This window comes from Schistocerca serialis, chromosome 11 (genome assembly GCF_023864345.2).
Source record: "Schistocerca serialis cubense isolate TAMUIC-IGC-003099 chromosome 11, iqSchSeri2.2, whole genome shotgun sequence".
NCBI classification, from domain to species: Eukaryota; Metazoa; Arthropoda; class Insecta; order Orthoptera; family Acrididae; genus Schistocerca; species Schistocerca serialis.
Window position 1 is genome coordinate 48,008,874 of NC_064648.1, and position 19,229 is coordinate 48,028,102.

Sequence of the window (19,229 nt, forward strand, 5' to 3'; positions counted from 1 at the left end):
GAAACACAGAATTTTCATCGTGATTGAATACAGAACGCATAATGCCAACTTCTGTCTGGGGGAGGAACGCTTCAAACAGTCTGTGCTTGGAATTTTTCCTGGGAGTCCAGTATTAGATTCCGATGCACCACGGCAAGTTTACTGTAACGCTTGGACTTTTACATTGACGATGAAACACAGTAATTAAAATGGGGTTGAATACAAAATGCACAATGCCGACATCTGTCCAGGGAGAGTAACGCTTCAAACAGTCTGTGCTTTGAACCTTTCCATGGAGACCAGTATTAGTTTCCCATGTACCACTGGAGGTTTACTGAAGCTCTTCGACTTTCATGTTGACGAAGAAACAGAGAAATTGTATCGGGATTGAATACAAAGACACAATTCCGACTTCTGTCTAGAGGGAGTAACGCTTCCAACAGTCTCTGTTAGAAACATTCCTGGGAGACCAGTATTAGGATCCGATGCACCACTGCAGGTTTACTGTAACCTTCGACTTTCACAGTAACGACGAAACACAGATATTGGATCGGGATTGAATACAAAAGGCACAAATCCGACTTCTGTCCATAGGGGGAGACGATTCAGACACTTTGTGCTTTTAACCTTTCCTGGGAGACCAGTATTAGACTCCGATGATCCACTGCAGGTTTAAAGAAGTCCTTCGACTTTCATATTGACGATGAAACATTGAAATTGCTTCGGGATTGAGTACAAAATGCACAATCCACCTTCTGTCCAGGGAGAGTAACGCTTCAAACAGTCTGAGCTTTGACCTTTCCACAAAGACAGGTATTGGATTCTCATGAACCACTGCAGGTTTACTGAAGCCCTTCGTTTCTCTCACTGACAACGAAACACAGAAATTGGATATGGATTGAGTACAAAAGGCACAATTCCGACTTATGTCCAGGGTGAGAAACGATTCAAACAGCTTGTAATTGTAACCTTTACTGGCAGTCAGGTAGCATATTCCGATGCACCACTGCAGGTTGACTGTCACCCTTTTACCTTCACATTGACGATGAAACATAGAAATTGCATCCTGATTGAATACAAAAGGCACAATGCCGACTTCAGTCCAGGAGGAGTAACGCTTCAAACAGTGCTGCTTTTGAACCTTTCTTGGGGGACCGAAATTAGATCCCGTTGCAGTGCGGAAGGTTTAATGCAAGCTTTCAACCTTCGCAAGCATGATGAAGCAAGTAAATTGCATCGGCACTGAATACAAAGGTCACAATGCCGATATTTGTCCACGGGAGTAACGTTTCTAACAGTCTACATCTCTACATCTACATCCATACTCCGCAAGCCACCTGACGGTACGTGTTGGAACCTTTCCAGGGAGACCATTAATAGATTCCTATGCACCACGGCAGGTTTACTGTAAGCCTTAGTATTTCACATTGATGATGAAACACACTAATTGCAATGGGATTGAACACAAAAGGCACAATGCCCCCTTCAGTCCTGTGGGAGAAACGATTAAAACAGTCTGGCTTTTGAACCATTGATGAGAGGCCAATATTGGATTCCTATACACCACCACTGTTTTACTGTATACCTTAGACCTTCGCGTTGACGATGAAACACAGAAAGTGCTTCGTGATTGAATACAAAAGGCACAACGTCAACTTCTGACCAGGGGGAGTAACGCTTCAAACTGTCTGTGTTGTAACCTTTTCTGGGAGACCATTATTAGATTCCAATGCACCACGGCAGGTTACTGTAACCCTGTGACCTTCACTTTGACGATGAAATACAGGAATTGCACCGGGATTGAATACATAAGGCACAATGCCGACATCTGTCCTGGCGGAGTAACGCCTCAAACAGTCTGTTCTTTGAACCTTTCCTGGGAGCAAGTATTCGATTCCGATGCATTGCTGATAGTTTACTGTAACCCCTGGACTTTCACATTGACGATGAAACGCAGAAATTGCACTGGGATTGAATACAAAAGGCACAATGTCGAATTCTGACCAGGGGGAGTAACGCTTCAAACAGTCTGTGCTTTGAACCTTTCTTGGGGGACCAGTATCAGATTCCGTTGCATCACAGCAGGTGTACTGTAGCCCTTGGACCTTCACCTTGACGATGAAATACAGCAACAGCATCGGGATTGAATACAAAAGGCACAACGCCGACATTTGTCCAGGGGACAGTCTGTGTTTGGCACCTTTTCTAGGAGTCCAGTAGTAGATTCCGATGCTTCACTGCAGATTTACTGTAACGCTTCTATTTTCACATTGACGATGAAAAACAGAAATTGCATCGGGATTGAATACAAAACGCACAATGGCGACATCTGACCAGGGGAAGTAACGCTTCATAGAGTATGTGGTTGGAACAGTTTATGAAAGTACTGAGGTAGATTCCGATGCACCACTGCAGTTTTGCTGTAACGCTGTTACCTTCACATTGACGATGAAACACAGAAATTGCATCGGGATTGACTACAAAGGGCAGAAATCGGTCATCTATCCAGAGGGAGTAAAGCATCAAACAGTCTGTGTTGAATACATTCCTGGGAGACCAGTATTAGATTCCGATGCAACACGGAAGGTTTACTGTAACCCTTGGTCCTTCACATAGACGATGAGCACAAAACTTTCATTGGGATTGAATAGAAAAGGCACAATGTCGACTTCTGTCCATGGGGAGTAACGTTTCAGACAGTCTGTGCATTGAACCTTTCCTGCGATTCCAAGGAGTAGTGTCCGACAGACCACTGCAAGTTTACTGTAACCCTTTTTAGCTTCACATTCACGATGGGACACAGAAATTGTATAGGGATTGAACGAAAAGGCACAATGCCGACTTCCGTCCAGGGGAAGAGACGAATCAAACAGTCTTCGTATTTAAACTTCCCTGGGAGTCCAGTAGTGGTTTCCGATGCATCACTGCCGTTTTACTGTAACGGTTTCACCTGCACATAGACGATGAAACACAGAAATTTCATCGCGATTGAATATAAATGGCACAATACTGACTTCTGTCCATGGGGAGTAACGTTTCAAACAGTTTGCTCTTTGAACCTTACCTGGGAGTCCAGGAGTAGATTCCGATGCAGCACTGGAAGTTTACTGTGCCATTTTTTTTTTTTTTTTTTGCTTCACATTGACGATGGAACACCGAAATTCTACACGGACAGAACGAAAAGGCACAATGTCGGCATCTGTCCAGAGGGATGAACGCGTCAAACAGTCTGTACTTGGATCATTTCCAAGGACATCATTATTAAATTCCTATGCAACACGGCAGGTTTATTGTAACCCCCTGGACCTTCTCATTGACGTTGAAACACAGAATTGCATCGGGATTGAATACAAAAGGCTCAATGCCTACTTCTGACCAGGAAGGGTAACGCTTCAAACTGTCTGTGCTTTGAACCTTTCTTGGGGGACCAGTATTGGATTACGATGCACTACGGAAGGTTTAATGTAAGCCTTATACCTTCATATTGAAAAGTCTCCTTAGAAAAATTAATGAATTACTGTGCTGGTAAGCCTCTACGTTATTTGATTTTCAAACAGCTGAGTAGAACTGATCGTACTCAGACATTTCGCTCTTTACCTATTCTGATCAACACTAAACTGACACAAAATATTTTTAGCGCAACGCAATCTGACATTCAATAATCCCTACACAAGAATGGCCCTGACTAACATTAACCTATACCTTTCACAAATCACTTACCTCACAAAAATCTTCGTTACTCGAACTACTGCAATACAGCGAGCGCCACTACTGCCAGCTAAATAAAAGATTCTAACTACCGGAGGCACTAACTACTGATGGGCCTAGTTAGCAAATGAAAGATTTTGTTAGAGAACAAACAATGTATTTACCTTAATATTGTTCAAAAGTCATAATATATATATCTGTCCATGATATCCAATATTACAAATTTACTCTTTCTGGTGGACACACGTCCAGATCGTCCGCTCTCAAAATTCCGCCATCTCTCTCCCAACATCCACCACTGCTCTCAGCTCACCTCCAACTGCGAAACGCTACGGGCTGTTAACAGCCAACAGCCCAATACTACAATAGCGAATATTACGACAATGCCACCCAGCCACAGACTGCACACAGCACAGCCAGTGACTTTCATACAGAGCGCCACGTGGCGTTACCAATATTAAAACCTAAACAGCCTACTTTACATAGTCCCCATGCTCCCCACAAAAAATTTACAAATTGTTTTGGGCACTGGCCAATACATATTTGTTAAAATTTTTTCACAATTACAATAACAAAGATATCCAATGCACACACTTATTGATACAATGTTGGTCAAAAGCTAAAATTTTCTCACAGTCCATGAAGACAGTCCTTATCATTCATCACAGTAAAATTGCAGTGTTTTTTTTTCTCAAAGTCTGAGCAGTAAAAGGAAATGCACACGGAAGTAGTGGATTTCCATGCAGTCTTGACTAAGTAGTGTTGTCTTTCCAACGGAAAGGCAGTGCTGACTCTTGACATGCAGACAGGTAATGGACCACAACAGAGCAAACCCACAGCAGAGTAAGTCGAAGTTTTGAAGAATATTGGTAGGTAGGTCATCACAGAGCAGAACACTGTAGTCCTGTTAGAGATTACAGTATTGGTGGGTCACCAGAGGTGCAGACCCACTGTATTCCTTGTAGAAATAATGGTATTGGTGAGCTATCAAAGATACAGACCCACAGTAGTCCTTGTAGAGGCGGCCAGCAGCCATCTGTTGCGACTGTGCAGGTGCATAATCACCATCAAAGAGTCTTGCCGACAATATAGCAAGTCCATAAACCACCACTTGGGCACTCACAAAGTTTTTGGAACTGTCCTTAGAACCAGCAATGCTGTTAACCAGTCCCTTGCTGAATTATTAACACACGTGCAAACACTAACAGTCCTCTTTTTTTTCACATATTGTGCATACACTATGACCAACAGAAATGTGTGCAGTGAAATGAATGCTTACAAGTTACTTAATTTGATAAACTGGTGTCAATTACAATTTTGTAACATGAGAATACAATAACAAAGGTACAAACTACATCATTAAATAACATAATAACACAGATAACATTTCTAGTAGTACAGGATTTACAAAACAATAGAAATAAACATGTACATTAGTTTTATAGGATTTATGACATAAGTAAATAAATAAAATAATGAGAATGGTTTTTGAAACATTAATTTCACACATGAGAATTGAAACAGAACAGAATTAATAATGTTTAAACATCTTTACAAAGTAAATAACATATTATTAATGCAAGTTATATTTGAGGATAACAGTATTCCTCATCATAGTGAATGTAGTTTAGTACTAGAAAAATTCTACAACATATATCTTATTAGCTAAACACATAAAGACAGGAAAAACACAAATACACAAGAGTACACAAACACATAGCAGAATAACACAGGAGGAAAGCATAGGGTTTGTTTTCAGTGTAACATTTGGTACTGCAGTCCAACCTAAAACTTCATTCCATAGATCTTTCGTCTTGTTTCAACATTAGTTTCCACCAAAAAAATCCTATCCAAGCATGCTTTCTGTATTTATATGTTCACATATTTCTTACCTCATTATCTATTTTCCTTTACCTTACCTCATCATTTATTCCCAAGAAAATCTTACCTAAACCTGTTGTCCCTAAACCCTACTTTTTTGTTCATATCCTCTTTCAAAATACTTTTTTGCCCAAACCATTTTATTATGGCTTCTCAATGTATTTCTTCCAGTTCATCACAACTCGTTCTCTTATATAGCCTACCCCATCTTAAGCTTACTTAAATCTACTGAGCTCAGATGCTAAACTAAGGGACGAGGCAATGCAGCAGCACAAACAATTAACACAAACAGCAATGACAAAAAAAATGGAAATTGGCAAAGCAAGCAGCAGTATATCTAAATTAGCAAAGCAAATGCAACATTACAACTAATATAAGGCAATGTGCAGCAAATAAGAAAAATAAATCAGTAGTAAAACTGGCTTAACAGAGTAATAGAAAGTGAAATTCAGTAGCACTATGCTTGGCAAACAGCAGCAGCAAATGTAATAACTTATATCTAAACATGACAAACCTACAAGCAGAAAAAATAGTACAGTAAAGACAACAATGCAGATAAGGGAAATTTATATTCACATCTTAATGTCTATGTAATTAAAGTGGTGCACCACAAAAACTTATTCTACAAAAAATATTACCAACTACTTAAAAGAAAATTATGTATGCAGTCACTGTTATTAGTCCCTTCTTATTGTTCTTTCCTTTCCAAGTGCTCCTTTTTCGAAGAATGTGAATCATAAAATTATTATTTAATAGATCTGTTGACAGAAAGTGTTCACATTACGAAATGCATTTAATTTTATTTTATAAAACCAATGCTGCAACACAGCTGGAAACCAGATATCAAATGAAATAAGCAACTATGTACAAAGTAAAACACAAAAATATCATTCAATAGTCATGTGGCATTTCACAAGTTAGTAGAAATTCTCTCAACTCTCGTAGAAAGACGCTTGTCATAATCAGGTGTGCAGATGTAAGTATCTTTCCAAACAATGAGTGTGTCGTATTTGCAATGCTTTCTAGAAAGGAATGGCAATAGCGAGGTTAAAGGCCTCTCCTTTATTTGTTGTGCCTCTGAAAGGCACGGCTTTTTTTTCCAGGCAACTGTCGCATAGCATGGCGCCTACAGTGCAATACATCAAGGTCACTTAGCTTTCTCACCGAAATATTTACGACAGCAGTTTGCACTACAGTGACAGTCTCATGTAAAAAATTTCACAGGTCGAGAATTTGCCTTGCAAATGTGTAGAAACAAAATCCTATAAATATAACAGTGTCCATAAAGTTTTGTCAGCATTGTGGTAACTAACATTCACATACGTACACACATTTCATAACTCTTAAAGTACGATTCATGGTTTCCAACATCCTTTTCACAAATCAGAGTCCCTAACCACTACTCCCTATTCCTTATCTTATTAAACATATACATATTCGTCAACACTTCTTCAATATTTCATCATAATAAATACATAGCATAATCGAATTCCTCATATAGCATCTGCTTATTGATCATAAACATACCTCAACAGCACAATACACATTGTCATCGTAATAATAACATCATAAAAACTCGGCGAAATCTCAAAAACGTCGTAGCTTTCCGCAATAATTTAAAAACCTAAAAAAATTCTCTGATCATTTCAATAGTGTCATCTACCTCAATCGTACTTTAAAAATCATGATCCCGTATCAAGTATATCATTCAAAGCTCTCATAGTATCACAATGGTTCCGAAAAAATATGAACAGTTCACAAAGTACAGGCAAATACAATTTCATAAGTGTGAAGTTATCCAACAGTGTAATTACATAACCATCTGTCACTGATGTAGTAAAGTAAATGTTTGTCTCTCTCAGTTAAATGATCAGATAGCTGTGTAATTTATGTGTCAGAGAAATATGGTACCGATGTGTGAAGTTGTATAAGCAAATACCATATTAGCTAGGTCTCCTTGGGCTTGCCAGACACATGGTACACAAAGTAGGCTTTTACCCCCCCCCCCCTGAGGAATAATGTAATTATACCCTCAGGTGTTACAGATTACAGCAATGGAATGAAATGTATCGCAGAAAACTCTTTGTAATTCAAAAATATTTAAAAGTAAATGTTTTAAGTACAAAATTAATCACTCAAATGCGTGTCCAGCAGCGCTAAATGTGCGTCTTGCTGTAAGATAATTCTGTGGAAGTGTCGTAGTTATCGTCCTCTGTAAGCAAAGTTCTGCTGAAGTCAATGTACTCACCTCATCATAAACAAAAGTGAAATGCTTTGCGTATAAATATCGTAGTTATTATGCTTATTGCTGTGATGAAGAAACTACTGTACAGTAACGTATTGCTGTGATACGGAAAAGGCTGTCTCATTGTAGCTGAACCACAAAAGTTACTACTAAAACATGTTTTACTTTCCAGAAGAATTCAGAAAAACTGTGCAGATATAAAACAGATACACCGCAAAAGCAACAATGTAAATTTTGTCACACATTAGTAGCGTCGTGATATAGTCGTGTAGCTGTCAAATAAACTAACCACTGTGTCATCTGGTATCTCTCAGAAAGCACTTTAAATCCAGAATGTATTTTCAAGTAACTCAAAGTGTTACATTAAAATCTCATTAACAGTACCAGTATATGTTCTAAGTATGTAAGCCTTATAGTCGTAACGTAATCGTGCAACTAACAAGCAAGAATGTACACACACAATAACACTGTCGTCAGTTCACTATAACAACGCATTTGTAATACTTCTCTAAATAAGTTGCCCAGTTTCTTGACTGGATAGTTAACTTTAAATCATTGTTGCATGTTAACAGTTTCTATGTGTGGCAAAGCATACTAGTAACGTGAAGTGAAAAATTTTATAGCAAAGACTAAGTTAAAAAGCAGGTTATCTCTCAATATGCGGTTTTACATGTGAAATTTGGTGTAATCCTGTACCTTTCCTCAGTACGCAGCAGATCAACTTGAACACAATTATCATGCGGTATACGTCGGTAAAGAATAGTGGAATTTTTGTTAGGGTTAGCGTCTATGTTATTTTTCTCTTAACCAGCCGGTGCACGTGGCTGCCTGCGGTGCGAGTCATTGTCCATCTCTTTGTTGGCGCGCATCGTTAGGATTAGGAGACCTAACTTCTGCAAATTCACCTTGTCGAGAGGGCCCTGCCCTGTTTGAATCCCACCAGTTCTGATGCAATTCAGGTCTGTCGTTAAGATTATATCGTCTGTCGTCATGTCGGTAGATTCCATAGTTTCATAGTTTCCTTCCTGTTGGTCACATGGTGGGGAATTTCTCCCTGAATCGCAACTGCGCAGTGGACTGTTGCGTCTGAAGTTATTCTGTCTCCCTTGATAATAATTGTTTTGTTTCCCATATTGTCTGTTTCTATGGTTCTCTCTGTCATATTCATTATTACGGAAATGCGATCTTTCTCTGTAACTATTACTACCCTGCCAACAGTTGTTAAACGGGTGGTGTCTGTTTTGATCACGATTTATGTTGTAAGAATAGCCTTGTCGTGTCCATTTATTATTTCTGTCATCGCGGAATTGTGACGGATGTGACCTTTAATTGTTGTGTTCCTGTTTTCGTGTCCCACGATTGTCAGTGTCAATTTCCAATTCTTGTAAGAGTCCCTAAAAAGCTTCAATGTCGTCTTTGCAACGTCCTGCCAAAATAATGTGTCGTAAATGTTCAAGCAATCTGATTAAGCAAATGCGGATGAGTTCTAAGGGGCTGTATGGGTTTGAAAGATACTGACTCTTATGTAACATGTCTTCGAAAATTCCGATTGTTCGAAATGTTTCGTGAATGACCGATCGCATTCTTACAGCTGGTTCATTCTCTAATGTGCTCCAATGACCAGTTGGGAGGAAAACAATGAGAGAATTGATGAAGCCATGCTTGTGGATGAATGTCGTTGCCAGAATTCTTAAATGTTCTGAATTTACGTGTAGTAATGAACTACTTATAGTCAAAATCATCATGTCGGCGAGTCGCATATCGGTCATTGTTACTCCGTTTCGGTGGTTCAATCTCAAAATTCAGTGCGCCTTGCCAACTTCTTTCATAATTTTCGAAATGCCCTGTGGCACTATTTTGTGACTTTTCCGTATTTCTAAGTCCCTCTTCCCGTGGAGCGCGAGTCTCCTCTGAAATATGTGATTCTTGTATTAACTGTGTCAACTGATCTTGTACTTCCCAGATTTCTCTTTTGTACTGTGTATTGATTTGATTTTGATGTTGTTTGAATTTTCTGATTTGTTCATAATCGTCTGTATCAGTGAAGGCTACAGATCTTGTATCATTCAGATCATCATCTACCTTTGTAGATAAGTTAGCGAGCAGATCCGAAAGTTCGGCTACTTTATCCAATAGTGAACTTATTTCCTGAGTGTGTTTTTCTGAACCAAGTTTCAGAGTGTCCATTTGTGTTGAAATCGTATCTACTCTGTCCTTTAAGTCTTCCTGAGTTTTTGCAAGTTGCATAACCGAATCGGTAGATGCAACTGAGTCAATCTTAGCTTGCAAGGTGTCGTGATTTTAATAAACAATAGTTTGCAGTTCTTTTATGGCTGCTTCGTGATTCTGTAATGCATTTTCATGACGCGAAAAAATAGGTTGGAAATGCTCAAAAATTTGTGTTTTTACCTCATTACAGATTTTTTGACATTTCGATTCGATGTTATGTAACCCAGCAGTTAAACCTTCATGTGTTTGTTCAAGCGTGGTGTCTAACTTTTGAAGCTGTTGCTGTGTTTGTCTCTGATTTTGTTTCATTTGTTGCATTAATTGCAATAATAATGTATTAGTGTCTGGAATCTGTTCCTCTATGCTTTTCGACAGTGCATTTGCTCCAGCAACATTCACATTTTGACGAGCAGAAAATGTGTTTTGACTTATTTGAGAAAACGGTGAGGACGCAAAAACTGAATCTACAATATTTGCAAGATTGTGTCTTGTCATTTCGGATTCCTGAGGCGAACTGTTGCCGATCGACAGATCGATAATGCTTCCCTGTGCACTAATTGTTTCACTGTCAACACCATTATTTGCTGCCCGCTACATTTCCCTATGCACAATTACCAAATTACTACTTTGAACATTAGTTAATTCATTAATCGGTGGCGCTAACACACTGCTTTCGTCTTCACTGTCATTTCTCAGTTTACTTTGCAGCCTAGTATTTCGTTTTTCACACGCCATAATTGTCACTATGTTTCACACGATAACACAGAAAAGCAGAATTGGAAGAGTAAAATAAGAAAACACATTAACATAGCACTTAAAATAATATCTAGGTAATTGCAAGCGCAGCTGCAGAATACTTGGTGCAAATCTACATGCATGCCACAAGTGTTTTACTGTACAACAATGAAAAACTACAACTACAAAGAAGATTCTCTCTACAATTACTCGCTAGCAATAAACAATAGCTACACTAATTACTAAAACTACAAGAAAAAATCAGAAGATTCCAGTGAGTTATCCTCGGCTAAGGGTCGACATATGAAACTTCCCCTTAGAAAAATTAATGAATTACTGTGCTGGTAAGACCCTACGTTATTTGATTTTCAAACAGCTGAGCAGAACTGAACGTACTCAGACATTTCGCTCTTTACCTGTTCTGATCAACACTAAACTGACACAAAATACAAAAGAACCTTTCACAAATCACTTACCTTACAAAAATCTTCGTTACTCGAATTACTGCAATACAGCAAGCGCCACTACTGCCAGCTAAATGAAAGATTCTCACTACTGAAGGCACTAACTACTGATAGGCCTAGTTAGCAAATGAAAGATTTTGTTAAAGAACAAACAATGTATTTACCTTAATAGTGTTCAAAAGTCATAATATATATATCTGTCCATGATATCCAATATTACAAATTTACTCTTTCTGGTGGACACACGTCCAGATCGTCCGCTCTCAAAATTCCGCCATCTCTCTCCCAACATCCACCATTGGTGGCAGCTCACCTCAAACTGCGAAACGCTACGGGCTGTTAACAGCCAACAGCCCAACACTACAACAGCGAATATTACAACAATGCCACCCAGCAATAGACTGCACACAGCACAGCCAGTGATTGTCATACAGAGCGCTAAGTGGCGTTACCAATATAAAAATCTAAACAGCCTACTTTACAACATTGACAATGAAAAACGGAAATGGCATCTGGATTAAATACAAAGGGCGCAATGCCAACTTCTGTCAAGAGGAGTAACGCTTCAAACAGTCTGTGTCAGATACCTTCCTGTGAGACCAGTATTAGATTCTGATGCAACACGGAATGTTATGTAACTGTTGGACCTTCACACTGACGATGAAACACAGAAATTGCAACGCGACTGAATACAAAAGGCACAATGAAGACATCTGTAGAGTCAGAGAAACTCCTCAAAGAGTCTGTGCTTCGAACCTTACCTGGGAGACAAGTATTAGATTCCGATGCATTACGGCAAGTTTACTGTAACCCAAGGAATTTCACATTGACGAAGAAACACACAAACTGCATTGGGATTGAATACAAAAGGCACAATGGCGACATCTTTCCAGAGGTAGTAACACTGCAATCAGTGTGTGGTCGGAACCTTATCAGGGAGTCCAGTAGTATATACCGATGCACCACTGTAGGTTTACTGTAACGTCTTTTACCTTCTTATTGACGATGAAACATATAAATTGCATCATGATTGAATACAAAACACCAATGCCGACATCTGTCCAGGGGGAGTAACGCTTCATACAGTGAGTGGTTGGAACCTTTTCTGGGAGTACAGTAGTATATTCCGATGAACCACTGCAGGTTTACCGAAATATTTGGACCTTCACATTGACGAAGAAACACAGAAATTGCATCGCGATAGAATACTAAAGGCACAATGCCGATTCTGTCCAGGGGGAGTAACGCTTGAAACAGTCTGTGTTGGATACTTTCCTGGGAGACGTGTATTAGATTCCGATGCAACACGGAAGGTTTAATGTAACCCTTGGACGTTTACATTGACGAAGAAACTCAGAAATTGCACCGCGATAGAATACTAAAGGCACGATGCCGATTCTGTCCAGAGGGAGTAACGCGTCAAACACTGTGCTTCGAACATTTCCAGGGACATCATTATTAAATTCCTATGCAACACGGCATGTTTATTGTAACCCCAGGGCATTCCCATTGACGTTGAAACACAGAATTGCATCGGAATTGAATACAAAAAGCTGAATGCCTACTTCTGACCAGGAAGAGTAACGCTTCAAACTGTCTGTGCTTTCAATATTTCTTGGGAGCCCAGTATTAGATTACGATGCACAATGGAATGTTTAATGTAAGCCTTCGACCTTCATATTAATGATGAGACATGATAATGCATATACAAAAGGCACAATGCCGACAGTTCTCCAGGGGGAGTAACTCTTCATACAGTGTATTGTTGGAACTTTTCTGGTAGTCCAGTAGCAGATTCCGATGCACCACTGCAGATTTACTGTAACTCTTGGACCTTCCCATTGACGATGAAACACAGAATTTTCATCGGGACTGAATATCAAAGATACAATGCCGACTTCTGTCCAGGGGGAGTAACGCTTTAAACAGTCTGTTCTTTGAACATTCCCTGGGAGAGTAGTATTAGATTCCGATGAACCACGGAAGGTTTATGGAAACTCTTCGACCTTCACATTGACGATAAAACACAGAAATTGCCTCGTTATTGAATACAAGAAGCACAATGCCAACTTCAGTGGAGGGGGAGAAACGCTTCAAACAGTCTGTGCATGGAACCTTTTCTGGGAGTCCAGTATTAGATTCCGATTCACCACTGCAGGTGTACTGTAACCCTTAAACCTTCACATTGACGATGAAACACAGAAATTGCATCGGGATTGAATGCAAAAGGCACAATTCCGATTCTGTCCAGGGGGAGTAACCCTTCAAACAGTCTGTGTTGGATACTTTCCTGGGAGATCAGTATTAGATTGCGATGCAACACGAAAGGTTTGCTGTAACCCTTGGACCTTTACATTGACGATGAAACACAGAGATTGCATCGGGACTGAATACAAAAGCCACGATGAAGACATCTGTAGAATCAGAGTAACTCCTCAGAGAGTCTGTGCTTTGAACCTTTCCTGGGAGTCAAGTATCAGATTCCGATGCATTACGGCAAGTTTACTGTAACCCTAGGAGTTTCACAGCGACGATGAAACACAGAAATTGCATTGGGATTGATTACAAAAGGCACAATGCCGACTTCTGACCAGGGGGAGACACGCTTCAAACTGTCTGTGCTTTGAACCTTTCTTGGGAATCCACTAGTAGATTCTGATGCACCACTGCAGGGTTACTGTAAACCTTGTATCTTCACATTATGGAAGAAACACAGAAATTTCATTGGGATAGAATACTAACGCACAATGCCGATTCTATCCAGGGGGAGTTGCGCTTCAAACAGTCCGTGTTGGATATTTTCCTGGGAGGCCCGTATTAGATTCCAATGCGACACGGAAGGCTTACTGTAACCCTTGAACGTTTACATTGACGTTGAAACACAGAAATTGCTTCGTGACTGAATACAAAAGGCACAATGAAGACATCTGTAGAGTCGGAGTAACTCCTCAAAGAGTCTGTGCTTTAAACCTTTCCTGGGAGACCATTATTAGATTCCTATGCAACAAGGCAGGTTTACTGCAACGCTTGGTCTTCACATTGCCGATGAAACACAGAAATTGCATCAGGATTAAATGCAAAAGGCACAATGTCGACCTATGATTAGGGAGAGTAACGCTTCAAACTGTCTGTGTTTTGAACCCTTCTTAGGAGTCCAGAATTAGATACCGATGCATTGTGGAAGGTTTAATGTAAGGCTTCGACCTTCACATTGACGACGAAACAAGGAAATTGAATCGCGATTGAATACAAAAGGCGCAACACCAACTTTAGTCCAGGGGAGTAACGCTTCAAACATTCTGTGTTGGAACTTTCCCAGGGAGACCAGTATTAGATTCCTATGCATCACGGCAGGGTACTGTAACCCTTGGACCTTCACATTGTCCATGAAACACAGGAATTCCATCGTGATTGAATACAAAAGGCACAATGCCGACATTTGTCCAGGGGGAGTAACTCGTCTTACAGTGTGTTGCTGGAACCTTTTCTGGGAGTCCAGTAGCAGATTACGATGCACCACTGCAGTATTACTGTAACACTTGGACCTTCCCATTGACGATGAAGCACAGAAATTTCATCGGGTCTGATTATAAAAGACACAACGCCAAATTTTGTCCAGGGGGAGTACCGCTTTAAACAGTCTGTACATTGTTCCTTCCCTGGGAGACCAGTATTAGATTTGGATGAATCACGGGAGGTTTACTGAAACTTCTCGATCTTCACGTTGACGATAAAACACAGATATTGCCTCGGGATCTAATAAAAAAAGTACAACGTTTTCTGGGTGTCCAATAGTAGATTCCGATGCACCACTGTAGTTTTACTGTAACGCTTTTACCTTCACATTGAAGATGAAAAACAGAAATTAGATCATGTTTCAATACAAAAAGGCCAATGGCGACATCCATCCAGGAGGAGTCACGCTTAATATAGTGTGTGGTCTTAACCTTTTCTGGGAATCTAGTAGTAGATTTCGATACACCACTGCAAGTTTACTGTATTCCTTTTTAGCTTCACATTGACGATGGAACACCGAAATTGTATGGGGATTGAACGAAAAGGCACAATGCCGACATATGTCCAGAGGGAGCAACGCCTCAAACAGTCTGTGATCGGAAACCTTCCTGTAAATTAATTAGTATATTCCGATGCACCACTGCAGGTTTACTGTAACTCTTGGACCTTCACTTTGACGATGATACACAGAAATTGCATCAGGATTGAATGCAAAAGGCACAATGTCGACTTCTGGCCAGGGGGAGTAACGCTTCAAATAGTCTGTGCTTTGAACCTCTCTTGGGAGACCAGAATTAGATACCGTTGCATTGCGGAAACTTTAATGTAACCCTTCGACCGTAACATTCACGATGAAGTACAGAAATTGCAATGGGACTGAATGCAAAGTCACTATGCCTAATTCTGTCCAGGGGAGTAACACTTCAAACACTCTGTCTTGGATACTTTCCTAGGAGACAAGTATTAGATTTCGATGCAACACGGATGGTTTACTGTAACTCTTGGACCTTCACATTGATGATGAAACACAGAAATTTCATCGAGATTGCATATAAAAGGCACAATGCCGAATTCTGTCCATGGGGAGTAACATTTTAGACAATGTAAGCTATGCTCCCTGCCGCCGTTGGATAAGCAGCTGCAGCAGCAAGTCATATACTCTCAGCTCACTTATTTGTTACGTAGTTTAATTCTTAATTTCTTTGCGTGTTTTTGGTATTTGCGTTGTTTAATTCATAAATTTCGGACGTATTGTAGTATTTGAGAGTTGTAGCATCACGTATTAGTACCTGAATAGTGAAAAATCGCGTAGTCTCCTTCCGCCGCCGAGCAGTGTGTCAGCAGTGCGCAATTAGCAGCATTACTGCATTTACTAGGCAGCCTTGTATTTCAATAACCGTTTAAATTTTGTGTCGAATTGTTTGTGCTCTCTGTAGATTAATTCAGACGTTCTTTGCACAACAGTTTTTAGCATGGATAGGGACTGCAATTGCTGAGTTCGGATGCAGGCTGAGTTGGCATCCCTTCGCTCCCAGCTTCAGGCAGTGTTGGCTTCAGTCACACAGCTTGAGGCTGTTGCCAATGGGCATCACTGTGGGGGCCCGGATGGAGGTTTGTCGGGGATGGCCAGCTCGTCCCACGCATCCCCCGATCGGACTACGACTGTGGCTGCCCGGGATACTGCCCACATTGAGGCTGACCCCTCACCTGTGGTAGAGTGGGAGGTCGTCTCGAGGTGTGGCAGGGGGCGAAAGACATTCCGGAGGGCTGAATGGAAGGCCTCTCCAGTTTGTCTGACAAACCTCTTTCAGGCTCTGTCTCAGGCTGATACTGATCTTTGGCCAGACATGGCTGCTTGTCTTGTTCCAGAGGTTTCCCCTCAGTCTGCAATATCCACGCGGTCACAAAGGGTGGGCTTACTGGTAGTTGGGAGCTCCAACGTCAGGCGCATAATGGGGCCCCTTAGGGATATGGCAGCAAGAGAGGGGAAGAAAACCAATGTGCATTCCGTGTGCATACCGGGGGGAGTCATTCCAGATGTGGAAAGGGTCCTTCCGGATGCCATGAAGGGTACAGGGTGCACCCATCTGCAGGTGGTCGCTCATGTCGGCACCAATGATGTGTGTCGCTATGGATCGGAGGAAATCCTCTCTGTCTTCCGGCGGCTATCTGATTTGGTGAAGACTGCCAGTCTCGCTAGCAGGATGAAAGCAGAGCTCACCATCTGCAGCATCGGCGACAGGACTGACTGCGGACCTTTGGTACAAAGCCGAGTGGAGGGTCTGAATCAGAGGCTGACACAGTTCTGCGACCATGTGGGCTGCAGATTCCTCGACTTGCGCCATAGGGTGGTGGGGTTTCGGGTTCTGCTGGATAGGTCAGGAGTCCACTACATGCAGCAAACGGCTACACGGGTAGCAGGGGTTGTGTGGCGTGGACGGGGCGATTTTTTAGGTTGGATGGCCTCGGGCAAGTACAGAAAGGGCAGCAGCCTTAAAGGGTGCGAGGCAAAGTCAGGACATGCGGGGGCCAAGCAGCAATCGGTATTGTAATTGTAAACTGTCGCCCAGCTGCATTGGTGAAGTACCGGAACTTCAAGCGGTGATAGAAAGCACCGAAGCTGAAATCGTTATCGGTACAGAAAGCTGGCTGAAACCAGAGATAAATTCTGCCGAAATTTTTACAAAGGCACAGATGGTGTTTAGAAAGGATAGATTGCATGTAACTGGTGGTGGCATGTTTGTCGCTGTTAGAAGTAGTTTATCGTGAAGTAGAAGTGGATAATTCCTGTCAATTATTATGGGTGGAGGTTACACTCAACTACCGAGCTAGGTTAATAATTGGCTCCTTTTACCGACCTCCTGACTCAGCAGCATTAGTGGCAGAACAACTGAGAGAAAATTTGGGATACATTTCACATAAATTTTCTCAGCATGTTATAGTCTTAGGTGAAGATTTCAATTTATCAAATATAGACTAGGACACTCAGATGTTTAGGACGGGTGGTAGGGACAGAGCATCGAGTGACATTATATTGAGTGCACTATCGGAAAATTATCTCGAGCAATTAAACAGAGAACCGACTCGTGGAGATAACATCTTGGACCTACTGATAACAAACAGACCAGAACTTTTCGACTCTGTAAGTGCAGAACAGGGAATCAGTGATCATAAGACCGTTGTAGCATCCCTGGATATGGAAGTTAATAGGAATATAAAAAAAGGGAGGAAGGTTTATCTGTTTAGCAGAGTAATAAAAGGCAGATTTCAGACTACCTAACAGATCAAAACGAAAACTTCTGTTCCGACACTGACTATGTTGAGTGTTTATGGAAAAAGTTCAAGGCAATCGTAAAATGCGGTTTAGACAGGTACGTGCCGAGTAAAACTGTGAGGGACGGGAAAAACCCACCGTGGTTCAACAACAAAGTTAGGAAACTACTGCGAAAGCAAAGAGAGCTTCACTCCAGGTGTAAACACAGCCAAAACCTCTCAAACAAACGGAAGCTAAACGATGTCAAAGTTAGCGTAAGGAGGGCTATGCGTGAAGCGTTCAGTGAATTCGAAAGTAAAATTCTATGTACCGACCTGACAGAAAATCCTAGGAAGTTCTGGTCTTACGTTAAATCAGTAAGTGCCTCGAAACATCATCTCCGGGATGATGATGGCATTGAAACAGAGGATGACATGCGTAAAGCTGAAATACTAAACACCTTTTTCCAAAGCTGTTTCACAGAGAATGACCGCACTGCAGTTCCTTCTCTAAATCCTCGCACAAACGAAAAAAATGGCTGACATCGAAATAAGTGTCCAAGGAATAGAAAAGCAACTGGAATCACTCAACAGAGGAAAGTCCACTGGACCTGACGGGATACCAATTCTATTCTACACAGAGTACGCGAAAGAACTTGCCCCCCTTCTAACAGCCGTGTACCGCAAGTCTCTAGAGGAACGGAAGGTTCCAAATGATTGGAAAAGAGCACAGGTAGTCCCAGTCTTCAAGAAGGGTCGCCGAGCAGATGCGCAAAACTATAGACCTATATCTCTGATGTCGATCTGTTGTAGAATTTTAGAACATGTTTTTTGCTCGCGTATATTTTCGTTTTTGGAAACCCAGAATCTACTCTGTAGGAATCAACATGGATTCCGGAAACAGCGATCGTGTGAGACCCAACTCGCTTTATTTGTTCATGCGTCCCAGAAAATATTAGATACAGGCTCCCAGGTAGATGCTATTTTCCTTGACATCCGGAAGGCGTTCGATACAGTTCCGCACTGTCGCCTGATAAACAAAGTAAGAGCCTACGGAATATCAGACCAGCTGTGTGACTGGATTGAAGAGTTTTTAGCAAACAGAACACAGCATGTTGTTATCAATGGGGAGACGTCTACAGACGTTAAAGTAACCTCTGGCGTGCCACAGGGGAGTGTTATGGGACCATTGCTTTTCACAATATATATAAATGACCTAG